Source organism: Zonotrichia albicollis, chromosome 3 (assembly GCF_047830755.1).
Source record: "Zonotrichia albicollis isolate bZonAlb1 chromosome 3, bZonAlb1.hap1, whole genome shotgun sequence".
Classification (NCBI taxonomy): Eukaryota; Metazoa; Chordata; class Aves; order Passeriformes; family Passerellidae; genus Zonotrichia; species Zonotrichia albicollis.
In genome coordinates, this window is record NC_133821.1 from 49,054,593 (window position 1) to 49,076,167 (window position 21,575).

General features: G+C 36.1%; 1 protein-coding gene across 10 annotated transcripts in view; it reads left to right on the forward strand.

Annotated features, from left to right (window-relative positions):
* Positions 1-21,575, forward strand: part of QKI (QKI, KH domain containing RNA binding) — a 171,468-nt gene that overhangs the window by 14,897 nt on the left and 134,996 nt on the right. The window lies entirely within an intron of this gene.

The window sequence follows — 21,575 nt, forward strand, 5'->3', positions numbered from 1 at the left end:
TTTTCAGAAAAGTTGAGTTGAAATCTGCTTTCTATGCTGCATTGCAGTGGAAACCAATTAGTTACAGTGTGACAAGATACCATTTTTTTATTGCCAGAATAGAATTTCTGGTATTATTCTGAAATGTGAACAAATGTTTGCCAGTTTTTGTTGCAATTTAAGTTAATTTTGTAGACAAATAGGACTAAAGAGTCTTTGGATGTTTAATTTTGAATTTTAGAGTTCATATTCACCAAATGGCTTCTCAGGTGATTTGTCTAATTTACAGTGATGCTAATGCCATGCAATGTGTAATTTTTATTCATCCCTGAAGTCTAGATGGCACTTTCATTTCATATCATTTCATGGGACCCATTTGGTACAGTGCAAAATATCTTAGTTGTGCCAGGCTTAGTAATTTTTTGTATGTGCCCATAATTTACTTGAATTTTAAACTTCAGACAGATAGTTGTCAGAGATTTATGGTTTAACATCTTTTTCTTGCATTTTCCAAAGGCATGTGAGAGTTGACCGGAACAATGTTCTTTTGGATGTTGTCTTCACTTAACATGGCCACATAAAGTGAAATGACTTAAGAAGACAGCAGCTTTGTACGAGATAACGTTTGCTCACCTGATTACAAAATATTTTTGAAAACTGGTACACGTGATGAAAAATGCACCTTTTCAAGTACACCATTAGTTAAGATAACAGAGTAAAAAATAAGCTAACATGTGAAATTGTCATGCTATGCATATAGATTGGATACGTCTAATACAATTTGATTATCTTTCAGTGTGACCAATACAGGTGTTTCACATGCTAAAATGACATTTTTGTGCTTCTTGTTTTGTTGAATACAAAAGGGTAATATTTTTAATTGCTTATTGCACATTATCTTTCATTGTTTTACTGCAATTTAAAGTCTTTTATTCAATGAAGCCCAAACCAATATGGATTTAACTCCCATGCTTCATAAAGATTTGGCATGTGGCTTTTACTTAACTCTTACTCCTATTGGTAGCTATCACTTTGCTGCTCTGCTCTTCCAAGTAGTACATATATTTTCTTTTTTAAGGTACAAATTTTGTGTTGCATCTTGCTTAGCTGAGGAAACATTTATAAAACAGAAGCAAAGTGAAGATTGGGCCTTTCCTTTTGGTTATCAGAGGACGACCTTAAAACATGTAGTGTAGCAGGCATTTCTGAGTATTCTTCAGGCTTGTCCAAAAATTTTTAAGAAAAAATATATCATATGGATGTGGGAAAAAAGCAGTGGAAAACTCTGAAAAAAAGTTTGTGGGAAAGAAAGGGACATTTACAAAATAAAAAGAAAATGTATGTAACAAAAATTCATATAGGGTTCTTGCTCAAAAGTGTATTTTAGTAAGGAGTGGAAGGGGTGTAAGTGAAGGTGTAGTCAGTATGAGGACAGATTTTATTCTTGGAAATGTTTTGATTAATCCAGGTAGGCAAGTTTAATGTCGACACTTGTTTTTAAACCGCTCACTTTTAGAAGCACTTAACAAGGGAGGTGTAATGTTGGCTTTTACTGCAGAAGTTGCTCGGAAGGTACCAGTGTGAAGAAGTTCCTGTGAGGTATACCTGCTGTTAGGCTTTTCCAGGTGAGTGATAGGTCCTTGCATTACATTGGAGGCGCTAATGTCTGAATGGATGTGATGGCTGCCTTGGAATGATGCTGCTGTTAGCTGTGAAAAATGTCTTCCTTACCATTCTTGTGCAGCAGGCCGTGGAGTGCAGCACATTTTTATAATAAAGGTGATGAATTTAATCGCAAACTGGCAGCCAAATGGAAATTGCAGACCTTGATACTGGGAGAAAATTGCCTATAAAGCAACTCCTGAGAGAGCAGGCTTTAAATTTATCCACCCATTTCGACATTGAGGAGAACACAGGAATTGCAGGGTATTTTGCTTGGGCTGTTTAGTTCAGATGGATGACACTTTAGTCTGCCTTTATTTAAGAACTAGTTACAGTGTTGCATTTTTTTAAACAAAAAGAAAATTTGACCTTTCTGCTTAAACTTTACGCAGCAAGTATTTTGGAAAAATCTGTTCCTTTTTTTGTTTGATGCTTGCTCCTGTTAGAAAGTAGGACCTAATATGTGTAATTAATTGAAACTTAGCAACTGCCTCACAGATTTCCCCTTATGCCAGATTTAACCCTAATGTGATAGGAGATTTAAAAACCACATAGCCTTGTATTTGAAGACTATTTGCATTGAAGCAGTTCCATAAATAATTGAACTGGTCTTGAAGTCCCACTGGAAGCCTCTAACAGTATGTTAACAAAATTTCTGATAGCAGCACAGGATTTTTCAAACCTGTTGGTACTGATACATTTCAGCAAATCTTAACCCATTATATTTACTAGTGCCAAATGCTGATGCTCTTCCTATAGGATAACTAGGTGCTGAATGTACAAATGTGATCTCCATGTATGGTGAGCACTATATTAGAAAGAGAAGACAAAATGTTAAGTAGCTTAGTAAAAGATGGTGTGGTTATCATCTGTTCATAGAAAGAATTGCAGATAATTAATTCAGAAATAGGTCCTTGAATTGGACACTGAACTGAATGTCCTCACCACAACACTTTGGGACTGCCCTTTTGAGTGCTTTGAGAGGTGATCCTTCAGGTGGGAGTAAGAATGAGTAGCATTGGATTTTGACACAGACTTCAAGATGAACAGAATAGGAACGCTTCAGACATCAAGTGTGGCATCTCTTAAGGTTATTCTTTAAAATGTTTCATTGATCCAGTTTCCCCTCTTAAGTGACATCAGAAGTAAGGTCTGTGTTGGAATGTTTCTCTTGGTTATATGATCCCTAACGTATAATAAGGCCTAATTTCTTGGCCATCATGAAGAGTTTTTATAGCAAATGTATGAAATAGGAGCTGGTCATTTCTTATTCGTGATTTAATTTTGTTATGCCCTTTAGAAAATCAAACCTGCTACCAGTTTCTGATAGATTTTATTGTTTCTTTATTTTTTAAAGTATTACTTTTTTTTTGGTAAAGCTTCCTGAGAGGTAATTCTGTTATTAACAAAGACATAAGGGTTATTAAGTCACTGTGTGATGAAAACACTTGAGCCTGATTTTGGCAGTTGTTGAAAGTCTGTTCCACACAGTATCTGTATTTCATGAGTATCTCATCCATATTTTTTTTGCTGAAAGTGTAGATTTGTAGCAAAATAAAATAAATGGTTGGCACATTCTTGACTGTTAGCAGACTGGATTACTTTTGTTTTTCTATAGAAAAAACAGAATAAAGTTTGTATAGAATATATTTTCAATATAAATTTCTATGTTTTCTGATCATGGAAAGTTGTGGCCTAACTTGCTTGAGAAATGTGCGGTAGCATTTATTATCTTGTTATGTTCATGTTCTAAGAGTGTAGTAGATTCAAATGAACACATTAATGAGTTCAGATACAGGCATCCAGAGTTAGCTGGTACAACTTTTACCCCTGTTCCTTTGCTTTTTATTGACTTCTGTCTGGAAGCATCAGAGGCACTTCTTGAACTAGGAAAGACTAAGTACAGGTGTAGAGTAGAGATTAAACTGAAATGTGTTTACTTAATATAGAAAAAGAGAATGTCCTACTTGTTTACTGCAAAATAGCTTTAGGACTTGTTTTTGCCTTAATTACTGAAATCACCTTGGAGAAAAGTTATGGAGGGTGGTTTTGAAGTAATTCAGCAGCTTGATGATGCAAAAAGTAGATTCTTGTTGGAGAAGGTGTCCCTGTTTCTTTTTGCTAATTCTGGTATTCAGTGAATTCTTCCGTGATCTGTTTCAGCTCAGTAACCTGGAAGAAGGCTAATCAAGCAAACCAGAAAATGACTAAGAATAGTCTTTTGCTTGATTAGTGAGTTGAATTGGCCTAGTAAGATAGAGCTGGTGTGAGAGGTGTTAAGAAGCTTAATTTTTCAGTAACAGCATGTTGTTATGATTAGTAACTCCAAAGGAAGGAGAATTGGTATAGCAAACCTGACTTTTGGGTTAATACTCCAAATATCCAATTTCTTCTGGACTTCTGTGCATACTTTGGGAAATGAGGTCTCCTTCTTGTAGAGTAGTGAACTTTCTTGTATTGTCATTTTTAAATCTATTTTTTACAACTTTCTGAAGATATGCAGTTCTTTTCTGGGATGAGTGATATCTTGCCTTCTTAACTATGCATTTTTTTTCTTCTATAAAAGGAACAGGAATAATTTCATACAGCTCGCTGTTGTTGTTCTTTGCATCTTCCATTTGGTTATCATTAACTATTTTTTTCTACCTTTCTTTATTCCGGTTGATTAAATGTCTTTGTAGACTTAGGCTTCTGTATTGCCATTCACCTTTGCTAAGTTTCAGATTTAAAAATCAAACAAACATAAAACCTAAAAACCAAAATAATTCAATATCCTCCTAAAAATGAGTTGTAACGTGTGTTACAACTAATGGTAAGGTGTAACAAAACTACCAGTAGTAGCCTTTTACTTTCAGTGCAGTGTATGGTTAATACTCAGTTATCTTCAAACTGGTGTAGATTGATTTTCAAGTTAATTTTTCCTACTGTTTTTTTTTTTTTTTGTTTAGTTTAGTTTTATGCATGTATCAGCACAGAGAAAGCACCCATTCCAACTTTTTTCACTATTTCTGTGTGTGTGTGGTGCACTTATGCACCTATTGGCCTATTTCCAGAAACTGATTACACTGGTGTTTGCCCTCTGTAGCTGTGTTTGCAGTTTGCCAGTATTGCCTGTAGTATATCAAAATGGGTTTCCTTTTGCAGCCTTCGTTTGATCCACTGTGGTTTTCACCTTGAGTTTTAACAAGGGAAATTGGCTTTGGTGGCTTTCTTTATGCCATTCATCTGCTCTTGTCTTCTTTATCTTTTCACTAAACTGGTTTTCTTAGGTCTGTGCTTGTAACCAGATATATTATGCTGTCTACTTCCACCTCATTTTTCTACTTCCCCTTACTGATACCTATATTTTAAGCTTTCAGAGAGCTTTTTCTTGAGGTGAAGCAAGATATTCTCTGCAGTGAGCAGTACAAAAAGTCTTGATATTATCATAAACAGCAATGAAGACTGTCTTTTGGCCTTCTTATTTATTGAAACTTGTGTGTTCTGTACTGCTCACTTAGTAGTGATAACCATTGTTTTATTTTAAGTATACTGTGTTTCTTGTTTTCAGTTCTCTTTCTTTAGGGGTCCTAATACTAATTGTTTTTTAAATGTCTTTATTATCCCTCTCAGAATGACATGCGCTTTATTTTGAGTTGTTAGTGTTGAACCTTAGCTCTCTTTACACCATTAGGTGTAAGAGAGCACATTTTTTTCCCCACTCAGTTTGCTTTTATGTAGCATGGGATTTAATCTGCTGCATTTTTTATTCCAGTCATCCTGTAGAGTCTCAACCTGTACTAACATTTCTTAGTTTTCATAAGTTTTGTTTACTGCAGCATTACTCTTCATAGTTTAGTTTGTTTTGCTTCGTTGACTGAGTTTGTAAAGCTGTTTTCAGTTTCTCTCTAGTAAATAACATACCTTAACATTTGTCATTCACAAAGAATTTTAGGTAGGGCACCTAATCATTCCCAAGTTGAAGAATTGATCTGTGCATTTGACTGTGCTAAAGTCAGTTCAACTGATTGGTAATGTTTTTTGAGAAAACTTCATTAACATCTTGAAGTCCAGTTTTGTTCTTGTTGTTCTTGGTATTTCATTGTGATGTTTTTAAAAACAAAACAAAAAACATCTTCTCCCATGCAACTTTTTGTCTTTCATGTTCTTAACCAGACAGAATAGTGTTAGAAACAGATTATTTACTAAAGAAAAGATTGTTTGCTTAGAGCTGTTTCTTTGTTAAGGTCAGGGTGTGATTCTGTAAAATTAGAATTCTGTAAAATTCTTGTCTTTTGATTACTTTTTTTTCAAGAATGAAAAAGGAATAGAAGGAGGTAGGAAACTGAATTTACTTCCTGGTTTTACTAACTACTGGTACTTCTCTGAGAGATCAAAAGTCAATTCACTGACTTTTGGCAGAAACAACGTAACTTTTAGGAGGTTTCTCCAGTGCAAACTGTCTGATTCACAATTTTGAAATAATTTGGTGAGGTTGTGGTAAGTAAGAGAAATGGGTTCCTTAAATACACTGGTGTCTTAATTTCATTGCAGAATGTTCTTCTATATTAATATCAGCTAAAAACTTGAATTTAGGATCTCCTCCCAGTATAGGAAGTTGTGAGGATGTGACGAGGTGCTTCATTATGCAGTCAGCAATATCTTCATGTTTCACTTTAATTTCAGTACTGACCTACAGGAGAGGTGTTGCAGGTGACAGATTATTCCCAGAAACGTTGTGGTTGTTTATTTTTTTAATTTTTTTTTAATTTGCTCCTTGAAGAGAAGTTGGGGGATCATGGGAGACGCCTAAATGGAGTGCAAAGCTCTCAGTGTTCAGTGTCCTTTTGAATTGTACAGCTGCAATTTGCAGTTCAGTGTTAAAGTACTTTTGTCAAAGTTTTTAGACAAACTTTGTTTTTAGAGTAATCATGAGAGTTGATTCCAAGGCTTCTGCTCTTCTTAAAGCTAAGAAAATATACCAGCTAAGATGTTTTAATTTTATATTGGGCACAGTAATAAGGTAAACTAGCAGAATATTACTCATGTAAACTTTCCCTGTCAAGCTGAAATGTATCTGCCGTGCATCCAGGCTGTTTTGAATAGTAATTATAACTGGTGTTACTGGTTGTATTTCTGGTTCTTTACTACATTGTGTGGAGCTTTATAGACTTTACCCAGAGTGCTTTTTGATACTTCCAGGAACACTTTATGGTGTGATAGTATGGTTCCATGCTCTGTAGGAAAATCACATTGAAATGAATTCTGAAAGTGTCAGAGGACCCCCAAAACCTCTGTTTTTCTGTGGGGGGTGTGTGTGTGTGTGTTCGAGTTTCATTTTCTTTTGCTTTTGGTTTCTTTTTTTTTTTTTTTTAAGTTTTTTAAGGGTTTTTTTTTTAGGTTTTTTTTAGTTTATTTTTTAGTTTTTCCACTGTGCAATATAATTGAAAGCAGTCAAGCCTCCTTACCAGATGTTCTGCAGGTCTAGTGGCAGGAGGGGATTGTCTATTTATTGTTTGCTTTTTTTGTTATCCTTCAAAGATGATTAAAAAAAAAAAAGAAGCTTCCCTTGCAGCCAGTATGTAAGAACAGGTGAAAAAGAAGAGTTAAAGAGACAGAAACTAAAAGAAAATGGAAGCCTTAAACGCTGTTTCAGATTTTAGCTGCTTTTTTAGTCAAAGCTTATAAAAACAAGTCTGGAATGTTAATTGAAGGAAAAAACTGAAACCTTTCTACTCCTGCTCAATACAGTATGTGTTAAAATTTTATTTCCCTTCTGGTAATGTAGCCTCAGCTATATACCATTACTAGTTGTGCATGGCTGGGATTTAATGAGTGATGCCTTATCTGCTTGGGTGGAATATAGTTCTGGCAATTAATGCTGGAAGCAGTAGTGTAAGCTGGTGTGTAGTTGAGGCCTCATCTCAGTTCCATTTTGATGCTCTGTATTTAAAGCTGAAATACATCTTAGCATAATGGGGGCATGGGGGCAGGTAGCAGGGGTGGAGGAGAGGGGGAAGGGTAGGGAGGGATGTTTCTGTGGGATCCTTGGTGTTTTTTGAGTTTTACTAGGAGGTGGCTCTTAAGATGTGTGAGATAAACCATGAAACAAAATTAAAATAGTGACTTTTATCTTTTCACTGTAGTATCTGGTACCAAACACTATGACACTGAAAAGAAATACACTGTTAACATGGTACCAGTAGTCCTTGCATTTCTAGTGAATAAATTGAAATCCTTTTTCAGTCATTCAGAATATGGGTGTGTTTCTGAAGAAATGGATGAATCATGTAATGTAAAGTTGCAGATATGATCTCTGGAATGTGCTGTACTATCATTTATATTCTAAATAGCTCTGATACAACTTTTGATTAAGTTTGCACTATACATTCCACTAAATGGCCTCTTCTGCTGTTTTAACTTTGCAGAAGTACCTGAAGTTTTTCATGCCAAGCGTGTGGTTTAGGATTCAATTAAAGCAGTGAAAAACTTTTCAAGAATGAACATGACAAAGAAGTCCTAGTATTTTAAAACAAAATGCACTTAAACATTTTTCTGTGAGAATTTGCTAAAGTGAGTACTTTTATCGTTTTATCTGGAAGTCTGCCTAGATTTAAATGAGATTGATCATATTTAGATTTGAGCACTTCGGCTTGAGCACAAAAAGGTTATCCTGCTGTACCTCCATGCAGTCTCCCTTACTGAGTTATCCTATAGGACAGGGATGCTTTACTCCAACCTGAGAAAGCCATGTAATTGCAGTTGTGAGTTTCTATGATTTGGGGAACAGACTTGGGAGAACAGGCTGAGTTTCTTGTGTTGTAAGCAAAGACATGGCTTTCTTCTGCAATCTCAACTTTTATGAAGCTGTTGTTTCTTAGATAGGAAGATGCTGTGTTGGAGCACAATAGGAGGTGTAGCCATCTTTTGTGGTTTGTGGACTCTTTGGAAGAATGCAGTGAGAGTGAGGTTGGGTGAGCACTAGAACAAACTGAAGACATGAAGAATTGTATCTTCCATAGGTGGAAGTTGGGACTTGAGTGTGGACAAAAGACATTTGGGGAGTAGGAGAAGGTTTGGGATGAGGAAAACAGAATGTGTGTGTCTGCTAAAGGAAACTGTTTTCCAGAGCCTGGAGTAAACTCGAAGTTTTGGAGTCTTGCTATGTCTTTGCTGTCAGGAAATATCTGTGAAACCCAGAGGCAAATTGTCTCATTCTTCCTATGCTGCAGGACAGTATCTTCTGCTGCTGTCAGTTAATACCTTATTTCATGTGGCAGAGGTCTTTGGATGGAAAAATGCCAGCCTAGCTGACTGGTTGAATTTAGCAAGCTGCCAGATAGGAGTGCAGTTGTTTTGTGGCAGTAAAAGTGATCCATAAGATGCACACAGATGAGAACTTTGAGGCATGCTTGTTTTGGAAGAATGATTTTTCTGGTAGTGGGGGAGTCTCAGGCAGCAGTTCTCTGAAGCATTACTAGGTTTTTTTTGTTTGGTCAGATCTTGAATATCATAGGGGAAAGATCACATCTTTCATTACTTTATAGTGTCTCACAAGATTGTTCATAAAGGTCTGCTTCCCAGCAGAGTGCAATTCAGACTTTTGAGAAAATGCCTCTTGGTGTTGAGCAAACAAATGTTAACTTAGGCAGTAAGTTACAGACCAAGACAGTGCATATTTATTTACATGGAAAGAAACATGGGGCTTATTGTTGAGGGTGATATTTTATTGATGCGGTGTCACAAGGCAGGGGCTGAATATGCAGTAACAGCAACAGTTGTTACTGATTAGTAATAGTGATTGAGGATTAGAAATCTGAAAAACTATTTCAGTTAATAATGGCATTTTTTGCTGTTTTGGAACCAAGAGTATATGATAATATTGTCATAGTTCCCAGGATCGTTACATTGTGCAATATTAGTAGCAGTTTATCAAGGAATAGTCACCTCTTCACATTCTTGAAGAGTGTGCAATTGTTGGTTTTTGAGGAAAGGCTGTGGTTTTGTTTTATTATGTTTGAGTGGATTGCTGTTGTGAGAGTGCACGTAACCATGCCACTTGGAATCTCCTGTCCAAGGGCCTGAGTTACCCGTGTACCTTTACAAGGACATCTCCAGGGCAGCTCAGACCGGTACTGACCCAAACACTCTGAGGGCCATTTTGACTCTGGCTCCCTCACCTATCAAGGCAGATCTGCCTCATGGAGAACTGATGTTACGTGCAAATCAAATACTGTGTGTAAAATGAAAAAGGAGGATGATTAGAAGGCTCAACCTAGTCTATTTTACTCTTATTACTTCTAGAGTAGTACTGCTAACCAAATACTATCTTATGCTTACATAGCAGGCAGGTCGGCTATATTCTCATTATTGTGAGTGAAAGCTCTGTTATGATTGAAGGGGGTGAACTAGTTGTGTGTTGGTTGGAATGAGAATCCCTCTAATAGAGCAGGTAGCACTGTAGTTTTTGAAAAGCAGGTATCTGTCATGTGTAAAGGAGCAAAAAGAATGTGACTCTGCTTGGACCTCTGAGAGTCAACGGGATTTTGTTGTATAAAAATACTCTTAATGGAGGCTTTTTTCTTGACAGAAATGAAACTTTAAGATGATCTAAGTAGGTTTTTACATATTCAGTTGCAGTTAAGTTGAACATTCAATTCACTATGTGGAATAAAAAATAAAATAAATAAAAAATAGAACAGGACAAATAACAGTTAACACCTTTCATTGCAGTAAAAGAAATGTAAGTAGCAATGTTCTTATTTCTGACTTTGTCAGAGGGTGATGATGGTAGCTGTAGTCAATTCTCTAAGGTTTTGCTGGGTCTGCATGTTTAGAAAGAGTTAGTTGCCTTGCTGATTTCCTGCTGGGTGGTAATGTGTTGAGTCAGATGGCTGAACTAATGTGTGGTACAAAAGGATGGATAACAATTAGATTAGTATACTAATATGTCACTTCGTTTTGACTTATGTTCAAGTCTGAAAAAAGTACTCAGCTTTAGGAAAAATTACAATTGCCAGCAGCCTACTTTTTTAACCTTGAATTTGGGTCTCAGTCATGTGAGATTTAGTTTGATTGTTGCCAGGTTTTACTTCCCTGAAGAACCATGTTTACATAGGTATATTTATCTTTTAGAGGATTATTGAGGTGTATGTATTTGCAGTAAACTCAAGCACAGTTTTTTTTTCTCCCTCAGCATTGATGAAAAATGATCAGCTTTTCAAAGCTGACTGGTTATCTTAATCACTTCAATGTGATATTGAAGTTGTTTAACAGTTGTAACAGAGGAACTCAGTGACAATATTTAAGTAGTGTTTTCTTTATGTATTACCTAGCATAAATACAAGCTTTTTTAAATTCCTTTCAAACTTTGGTTAAAGTAATTAATGACATTATTAAATTTTTCCACTGGTTACATTTCTCATTTATACATTTTTGTCACTGATTGTGTTTATGTAATAAATTACAATTTGCAGTAAGGTAAAACCTTGTAAAGCCTGTTCTTCTTAGCAAATGTATTGTTCTTAGTAGATTTTTTTAATCATGTTTTGACAACCTTCTTTTAATCAGTTCTACTTTTGGCACAGCTGTTGTCACTTAGTTTTAGCTTATACCTTGAAGAGCTTTTGTAGGAGTACCTATTTCATAGTTATAGAATGGTTTTGGTTGGAGGGACCTAGAGATCATCTAGTTCCAACTTCCCTGCCATGTTTTAACCAAATTTCTATAGTTAAATTTTATGCAGAGTAGTCCATGGGAAACCCAACTTAGCATTGCTCTGTTTCTTGAGCACTCATAATTACAGTATTAGTCTAGTGCTGTCTGTCTGTGATGAACTTGTCATATGTATTAAAGACTTTAATTTTTTTAAAAGTTTTTTAAAAGTTTTTAAAAAGTTCTTCAAAGTGTTTGAAACATAGCATAAGTAATAAAAATTGGACTAATGTATCTGGATGGAATATTTACTGCCGAAGTAAATTTTGAAGTGTTTTCCTGCATGAGTACGTGATTGGTTATTCTATATCCAGCTCAAGAGTTTTCAGGTGTGTTGGATATATATAAAATCTTTTAACACAGGTGGGTAATGCTTAATTTAGAGTTGTAGTTTGGTCAGCTGTGTTGTCAAATTTCTGAAGCTATGATCTTGGTTATGTATTTTGTTTTAAATAGAGATTAGGATTAAGTAGAGATCTTGTTTATGTACTGTATAGCTCTGGGAATTCTTCCAATACTTAGAAGTTAATTTGAAGTTGCACAATGCATCTTTGCAATGTAATTTATATCAGAGCAGTGCAATAATTAATGTATTTAATGTTGTGGATGACTGACTTGTCAGTGCTGGTACTTGACAACCAAAAATGGTTACTTTCTTAGTCTTGTGAATAAAATGCTGACAGAGATAGGTAGGGCAGCATTTACAGCAATGCTGTGTGATGGGGAGCAGTGTGTATAAAAGTGGGATTGTGTTACTGTTGTATGTGATCAGCTAAGGAAAAGTAAATTGGGAATGAGAGGCACTAGTCAGTCCTATTCAGATGGATTAGGTTCCAGCTGAAGTGATGAAAGCTGTCAGGTCAGCCTCTTATGAAATTCTCTTCAGAAATACATGGAGAAAGACATTTCTTACAGGCACTGGAATAGCTTTGTTTTGACATGCTAGCAGGTTAGAATTGGAAATATTCACTTATTAACTAAGCCAATTATCTCTAGCTATGCTTGCTTTCTCACATTTTGATGTTTCTTACAGATTAGGTTAATTCTTTAGTTGATAACCAACAATCAGTTTTTTTAGATGTCACTAATAAAAAACCTATAGTGCCTAAATACAAGTTTTTATGATTATGAAGCACTTTCATCGGCATCTCAGTAGCAATACAGTTTTTATACATTCTTTTACTAAAGAATGCATTATGTCAGTACTTCACAACTAATCAGCTAATAATGACTAATTTTTTTCTCCCCTTTATCCCATGAAGCATATGGGCATCTGGTGGTTTTCAGTGTATCCAGTGATCACTGTGTGCATAAACTGTAGAAGATTGAGTTTTGTGAGGCAGAAATGCACACAAAATTGGGAAAAATGGATGGAACACAGAAGGATGTGCATCTTCACTTCCCAGCATTTCCTGAAATACTTTATATAAGCAACCAAGTTTTGTGTTTCTTCAGATTGCCTTTGTTTGTTAAAATGTATGAAATTTACTTTGGCCTTAAAACGATTAGTGAAAGAGAGAGAAGGCTCACATAACATCACTGTGTTAGTGAATAGATAATTATTTTGGGGTGGTCATGGAAGTTAAAAAATTCCTCTCTCCTTTCATACAAAAGACAAAGAGTACATAAACCAATGGAATGCTTTCTTGTAATTGCTGACTGTGGAGGATCATTGTGGATGGTTCCCAAAGGCTGAGAAAATAACTCTGCATGTGCTCTAGGGTGCTCTTTGAAATTGGTGAATCTTAAGGTACACCCTGGAATACAGGAAAGAAAATGGTGCTGCTGTTTAGTTTTCAAGTGGAGTTCTATTAGTTGTTTTTACTTCTGAGTTCCAAGAATAAGCAATTCTAAAGTTTGGGTAACTCAGTTGGAATTTTAATTTTACAGTAAACTTCAAAACTCATTATTTAGAAGGGTCTATACCACAAATTTGTTTTAAAAGTTGTAAAATAGGGTCTTGCCCTTTACTTTTATGCACTTCTTGCACTTACTGACAGAATAGCATAGGGTGGGATTTTGGTGCTGATATGTCTGTGATTCTGGTATTAATTAGGCTGTTCTGTTCTGAAGTGCTCAGCATACGTTTTTAGAGAATGATCTGTCTTTACTGGAGAGCTTCCTGTTGCACAACTTCATAGTTGTTGAATGTAAATACACTATTTCAAATGCAGAAGATGCCTGTGGAAAGTGGACAGCAGTGATTCTGGTGTGAAGGGAGCATGGGATTGTGTGTGGGTAGAGAAGGTCCATTGCAGGCCAGTCAATCTACATTGCTCACAAAGATCAATTTCAAAAAGAAGGCAGTAAACTGAGATAACATGTTTTTTGTAGAAAATACCCACCTGAGGAACTAAAACCGTGGAAGTTCTGTCCAAGCTGATACTGTCAAGCTGATGTTTTTAAAGTGCACCAAGTTAAGACTGTTGTTTAAATCTCATAAATGGCTCCTTTCTTTAATCTTTCTGGTGATTAGTAGTTCCCACAGAGTAGTATTACTGCAGATTCTCCCACATTTAAGACATTCAAGTTGTTTATAATTACGGTTACCTGGCAAACATTTGGTTGATGCTGCTGGGTATGGAAAGGAAAACAAACAGACAAGAACTTAGAATAGCTCCAGAAGGTTCGTGTACCTTTAGCTGTGCTGCCTGTAGCTAAGGAAGAGCGGGAGGAGCTGGAGTGAGTCCAGAGGGCAGCAGAGCTGGTGTGAGGGGTCTGGAGCAGTTCTCCAGAGGAGGATCAGCTGAGGGGAGCTGGGGGTGTTCAGCCTGGAGAAAAGGAGGCTCAGGGAGACCTTGTCACTGTCTACAGCTCCCTGAAAGGAGGATGTGGCCAGGTGGGCTTGGCCTCTTCTCCCAGGCAGCCAGAGGCAGGACGGGAGGACATAGTTTAAGGAAAGACTGGACATGGCATTTAATGCTGTGATCTAGTTGATATGTTGGTGTGTTTGGTCACAGATTAGACTGGATCTCAGAGAGCTTTTCCAACCTAATTGATTCTAATTCCAACCTAATTGATTTGTTATTCTGTAAGCATTTAGGAGTAACTTGCTGCTAAAGGGAGGTAGAGTAGATTTTTGAGAGGGTTATATTTAAACATAATGCAAATATGAGCCTCCAAATCTGCTTCAGCAGTCATGCTCTGCTGAGGGACTTTGGCTTTACTGTTTTCTCTCCATCAGCTAATTACTCACCTCAAAGAACTTTCCATTTTCCAGTGCTGCTCATTTGGGTGTGGATGGATAGTGTATGACAGTTGCTGTATTATGTTAGTTGAATATGCCAAGTAGACTGCTGAAAAGTTCTTTAAAGTATCCTCTTGGGAACTTATAAACTGATTTTTATGTTAAAGATATTTAGATTTTTGGAGCATTGTGCTGGGGTATGATGAGACAAATACAAGAACTCCATCTCAAATGTACAGCTTTTGGAGCTTACCAAGAAAATGAGGAGAGTATATTTAATTTTCTTTATATTATTCTTTTAAGCAAATGCAGATTGCCGCTGGCAGCTGTAATGCTGGATTGATGGACTTTTTCTGACCTGCTCTGGCCTTTCTGACATCCCATAATGTTAAATAACTTAAATGCAAGTTTTAGTGAGTGGAAACAAATGCATGACTATTTTAAAAACACCAGTTTATTATGTTCAGTGTCATACTTTGGACCAAAATTGAAAATTTGTAAGTAGTCTGTTTTATCAGCTTTGCTTGATCCCAAGTCTTTTTTTTTTTGAACTCTGTGTTGGTCTCAGAGGGACAGATGCTATGAACTGTGTTTGCCTGATGCTCAGGCATTTCACTGCTTTAATATCAGGAGTGGGGAGTGTAAATGCTTGCCAGCATTTTAGATCGTGTACTGATGATGCATGCGGGGTACAAGTCCATGAGGCACAATATTAAAAATGACTTGGTTTTTTCCTAGCATTGCTATTTCTGCAGCATCAGCAGTAGTAGCAAACAGCACTGGTGTTAACAGTGAAGACTGTTAAAATTGCAATGAATAAAACCAGCTATTTCTTTGCCAAGTAAGCATACTAAAGCTGCTAGATTAGAAAACATGTGAGTTGCAATGTTCTACAGATAATAAAGCACTTTAAAGCTTTCTGTTGACATTTACACAAAGAGAACAGATGAGTATGCTCTATTTGTTTTTGAAGTCACTTTGATAGAAACCTTACAACAGCCCACAAAAGGAGTTTTGCAGGCTCTTCTTGCAAAAAGAAGTGATTGAATTTTGACACCAAGACTGCTGACAAATTGCTGGAAGTGCTGCCCACTTATCATTGGACTGACAGTTTAATCATTGAAAGCGTACTGCTAGATTGAGGAGCAAAAGAGAAGTACCTATAATTTTTCCAAAGCATTAAAAGATTTAAATTTCATTGAAATTTGAAATGCAAACACTCTTTTTTTGGTGATAGTCTTGAATGACTTGTATGCCATAATCTCAGTGGTGGTGTCGAATACTTCAACATGCTTTTGCATTTCTTCTGAGAGACTTAGGTGTCTGTTGATCTAGTGGATTAATAGTGTGATGTCACTTTGGTTTTTCTTTTAATTTTTTTACAATAAAAGTTGTATTTAGATTTGGTACATGCTGTGTCAGCAAGATTCTTTTTGTGCAGGGGATGAACTCAGCATGCTACTTGTAGTTTGAGTACATGCACTGTGTTAGTCTTTAGAACACTTTCAAGAGAGATGATTCACTGGTCTTCAGAGATTTTAAGTAAGAGCAGAATATAAGAGTTTTCTACTTTCTCTACTTCCTCCTCTCCATTATTAGTTATATTTTCCATATTTTTTGCAATATTATTGGATGCTGTTTGACACATTGTGCATTAGATAAAACTAACTGGTATCTAGTTGCAGTTGTCTGATTAATGGATAATGCTTTAATGGCACATGGGATTGATTGCCTGCATGTGTAAGTTGTGGATCTGCATTGAGTGCATTTGGATCCTATGAAGTGGTAATTTTATGTCTGTTATTTTAGTGTCTGTAACCTTTTTTTTTTTCTAGTTTAGGGACTTACCTGATAGCAAAGAAAATGGAAAAAATATTTTGTTGCTTAGAAGTTACTCTAAAATGCCTTAAGTGATGACCTAGCAGCAGTTGTATGCAATAAAAACGCTTTGTAAAAACATTCACTTATGGCACACATTTTGCTGCGTTAAAAAAAAACTACACTGCATATTAGTAAGGAATGAGAAGGTGCTTGACTCAGTTCCTCACTTTTCCCCTCAATGCAATGCCTGCTAATCATGTACATTTGAGTGGACTCACTAAAAGTGGTCTCTGATTGATAGTTATTAGAGTTCTTCACTTTTTGCAAAAAGCTATTTTGGAAATATGAAGACATTATTTGTGCTTCAGTTTAGTGTCATATTCTGTAAGAAAAAAAAATAAGAATTATTTTTGCCTGTCAAAATACATAAAATTAAGCTGCATGTAAAAATTTTGATGTCGTTGTTATTTTGGGCATAACTTGATTTCTCTGAGAAAGTAGAAAACTGAAACTGATGATTTATGCATCAGTGAGATCCAAGTACCATGTAGATTTTTAGCTATATGAACATAGCTGTTATTCTTACCATAACTCTAAAACTTTTAACTTTAAACATTTGCTCCTAACTTTATTATTTTTTCATATGGAGACTAGCTTGTGCCTGAGAATCTTTGAAAGCCTGGTGCTTCACTTGGTTAGGGAAGCATGCCTGCTGGTGTTAGAAGGTGATTAGTATTTTGATTAATTCTGCATCTCTTGCTGATTTTGACTATTGGATTGTTCCAGCCCCACTTGCTGTGTATTGTAAAAACAAGGAATGATAGTTAAGGTGCTCTTCTGTTAGTTTCAAAAATAAAATTCTGTGTGTGTTCATGACTTAACATGGTCTTAGTCTTATTTTAGTTCTTCAAATTCTTAGTTCTAGCTTAAACCACTGTGAGGAGTGCATCAATTTAAAAACAGTAAGTCTGCTGCTCTTCCAAAAGATAAAACTTTTTAATGTAGAAGAAGCTTTCATGGTGAGAAATAGTAAAGCTGTGGCTGCTGGTGATGAAAGGGGTTTGCAAAGTGGTGGGACAGGAAGGATTTGAATCTTTTCAGTGATTTCCTACTTTGAATATTCTTGCAGAATGGTTTATGTAAACCCATTTTATGTTGCAACCCATCAGTCTTAAACACGTGCAGAGTCTCACTTCCTCTGAAGGAATAATTGACAGCTGAAAATAAGTAACTTCTTGATGGTGTCTAATGTGATGACAAACACCCACATGAACACTGGTCTTTGTGCATTCCAGGGGGAACAATACTCTAAGTTTAATGAAGAAATCAAAACAGTACATACCTGATGACAGTATAAACAGTACACAGTATAAACACTATATCCTGCTTCAAAACATATCTTAGACAGGTATTAGAGAGATTGAAAAATGTGCTCTGTAGACAAAGGAAACAAAAGATTATGTTACTTGTATAGTTTCAGGGACAGAGGAAGAAACATGTCCTCTGGACCAGAATGCATGTCAGTGCTACCATGGCTAACTAGGTCATGCTGAATTAAGGTGGAACAAGATAAAGATACTGAAACCAGTTTGTTTCTTCTTTTAAATTTATTTCTCCACTACCCTGTTGTGAACAAGACAAATTTGTCATTTACTGCTAAACTTATTACTTTGAATGTATAGACCAGGGTATTGTTACAGGTGAATATTGTGGGTTTTGAAGTTCTTTGAGTTTCTGCTTTTGCCTACAGTAGAGATGGGAATGTATATCCTTTAAACCTATTAATGCATTGGCAGAACTCACAGGTTTTAGAGATATGGGGAAGCTGCTGTATGCCTTTGGGGTTTTTTTTCAGTCATATCTACTGTTATAAGTATCTCTCCTTACTAACACTCTGTTAAATCTCTAGAGTGTTATACAATGCAATTACCACTGCAGCATTAAGACAGAGGTGAAGTACTTGAATTGTACTTAGATCTTCGCTTGGAAAGTAAAGCTTTCCTTATTTTTGAATCTGTTGGCTTTCTGTGAGAGGGAAGAATCTAAAGAATTGTAAATGTGAAGGAGCTAAAACTTTATAAATGAACTTGAAAAGTGTGATATCATGAGAGACATACCAAAGAAGCTTTTGGGCAAGAGAAGACCTACTTGGTAACATGTCAGAAATGTGAAATAAGTCTAAATAAAAGACTGTTTCCTTGTTTTTTTTTTTTTTCATATGTGATTTCAATGCTAAAAATAAAAAGGTGTGCTTGGAGGATTTGACCTTCCTACTTCAGCACTGCTCCTAAGATTTTTAGGTATTTTAATGTATTTCAGAACAGAATAAAATGGTACTTGCTGCAGCTTGAGAAAGCAGAGCTTTTATCTCCTCTAATGTGCTGCTGGTGATACTTTCTGAAATCTTACTAACTCCTGGTAAACTTGAGGGAAGTGCTGAAAGTACAGTACCACATAATTGTGTCAATACACATAACTGCCTAAAGTGAGTGGCAAAGTTGAAAGATACTCAAGAGACTGGAATCTTGAATTGGGTGTGATGGAGACCATAAAAGGAGAGGTTATGTCATCAAAATTCAATACTTTGTATGGAGTCTAGGTGTGATTAAACAAGAGGCAGGTATGAGAAAACTGTTAGTCATGAAAAAAAAAAAAAAAACCAGGAGGCATATCAAACAGATAAGTTAATGAATTGTGAATTTGAGAGAATGCTTGTGGTCAGCTGCACTAGTACCTTAGGAAAGAAAATAGGTTGTACTCCATCTATAGTTAGGATTAAGAGACAGTGGTTGACCTAGAGATTTGATCTAACTATTTTATCATTTAAGCAGTAGTCCTTCAGTTCAGTAAAATTGAAGAGAAGTGGAGAGTTTCATAGATAATGTGTTGTGCAGAAGTGGCGTTTGGAGACTGGATCAGCAGTTAAAGAAAACTGGGAATACGTGCCTGTTATTTCATCTGTTGCTGCTGAATATTTCTTCTGAGGTCTTGGAGGAAGTATCTAAGACAAGAGAGGAGGTAAAATTCCAAGAAGCAGAAGAAACGGTAGCACTTGAGGAGCAGATGATGTTGCTGACTGCTGTAGTTGACTGTCCCTGGCCTGATGCTTGTTACCATTACTGCTGGCTTGGATGTAGAGAGAGAAAATACCAACTTACACATGCCAGGAAAACTCAAGTTCTGGTGTCTGGTCCTGTAGTGGAGTTTTCTACTCCACTGAGTTGGTAGATGTCTTCATTCTCTATAAAGTTTGAGATGTGAGAGATGGCATAGGTTTCACACATGAAATTGAGGGGTAGTCCTCAGGCCAGCTCTCATACTACCTGTGTGTGTTATGAATGTTTGGCTTTCAAGTGTCATGAATGTGTCATAGGATTATTTGCAAAGGAAAGATGAAAGTAAAAGTTCATTTTGTCCTGTGAAGACTATGGTGTCCAATGTTAGTGATTGTATGCTGCATGAAAGAGATTTTAAAAGGAAAATTTTGGTGCGGCTACTCAGTAGCTGCCAAATATAAATAAAAATGGCCATGTCACTACTTAGGCTTCAGTACTTCTACAGAGTGCCTAGCTTGTTTCAGTGTAGTGTAAATTAATGGGAAATCAGAAGAGAATGAAATGGGAACAAAGTATGCCAAAAGATAGTAGCGTTTGTTCAAAGAGCTCTGCTAAAGAATTCCTGTATATACTGAAGCCAGTATAAATGCTGCTTGTAGTTCTGAGGAATTTGTGCTCATTGCCAAGATTGTCTGTGTAGAAGGAGATGAGGATTTTTTCCCCTTCCATTATGATTATATGGTGACAAAATTTGTTCCCCATTGTAAACAGGTGTTAACTACCACATCATGATACAGTACACATGACTGTGTCAGTTTCCAGCAGAGAAACAACTTGTTCTTGAATATGCATTTCAGAGATGTCTCCTTTCTCATGCTCTCCCCCACTCCACAGCTTTTCAGGTGGTGAAATCTCAGCTATTAATCATTTGCCAGAGAAGAAACTGATTATGAAACAGACGTTATATTAATCTCTTGTCTGCTGCTAGAGTTTCAAGTGACTTCTTCTTTCTGTGGCTTCCTGTATTTAGATGAAAACATAAGATTTCTGTTTACATGTTTTATTCTGGATGTTTTGAAAGCAGTTGTTGCAATTCTAAGTAAAGGACTGGATTTACTGATTGCTTTGTTTACAGCCCATGCTGTTGTCAGTCTTATGCTTTGGGAACAAACCTGTTGAAATGTTAGTTTTTGGGTTTCAAACTTGGTCAGTACATTAATTTTAAGTAGTTATTCAGTGATACTGAAATAAATAAACTCATTGAGAAGATTTTTACACTATTTGGGACTCCATAAGTTATGAAATGTGAAACTTCTGATTCTTATAGCAGCAATTTAAATACCATGTTCAATAGATAGAGAAGTAAAATGTAACTTCTTTGAAATGTCTTTTTTGGTTAAACAACAGGAAGTTTTGTGCTCATTTTCAGACTGTTATAGCTTAGGGACACTAATGTAGATTTTAATTAAATTACCCATTTTTAACTACCTTGTTTGTAACTACTAAGCTGCTTCTTCCAAATAAATACTTCAAGGTGTGAGTAACACAGGTGCAAATGGTAGAAACAGTTACCGAAAAGTTCACCCTCAGCATTCCTTGGTGCTCTTGAGGAGTTTTTCATTACTTTGACATGAAGTAATAGGGCTTCTGGGTGCACAGAGAGCTTGCCCAGGTTTCTGATAACACACCTGACTTTGTTATTTTTGTTGTCTCTTTGGGGGTAGTCAGTCGAACAATATCTACCAGTTTGTTGTCACACCATGTGTACATGAGCTGCATCATTAAGTTGTCCTATTTCCCATAAATAAAAGATGCTCCATTTAATTTCCAAGCTATAGTTAATCCCATAACTAGCAAAAATACTACATAGATGCATTTTTCTTTTTTTTTATGTTGGGCACAGATTTCTATTTTTTGGGGGGGGCTTTCCAGCTGCTTTATTATTAAAAAAACATAAAAGAACTGTTTTTATGCACCTTATAAATGATGTGAGCAATCTTGTAAGTGTTCTGAGGAGGTGCATGTAATTTTTACTTCAATAGCTGAATTCCATAAACAGGATGAGTAGGCAGCAAATTTACAGACATGAAAGACATATAAAGATGGGTGCTGCAATTAAAAAAAAAAAAAAAACAAAAACCAAAACCAGTTGAAAACCCCCAAACAAAGCAGAAGAA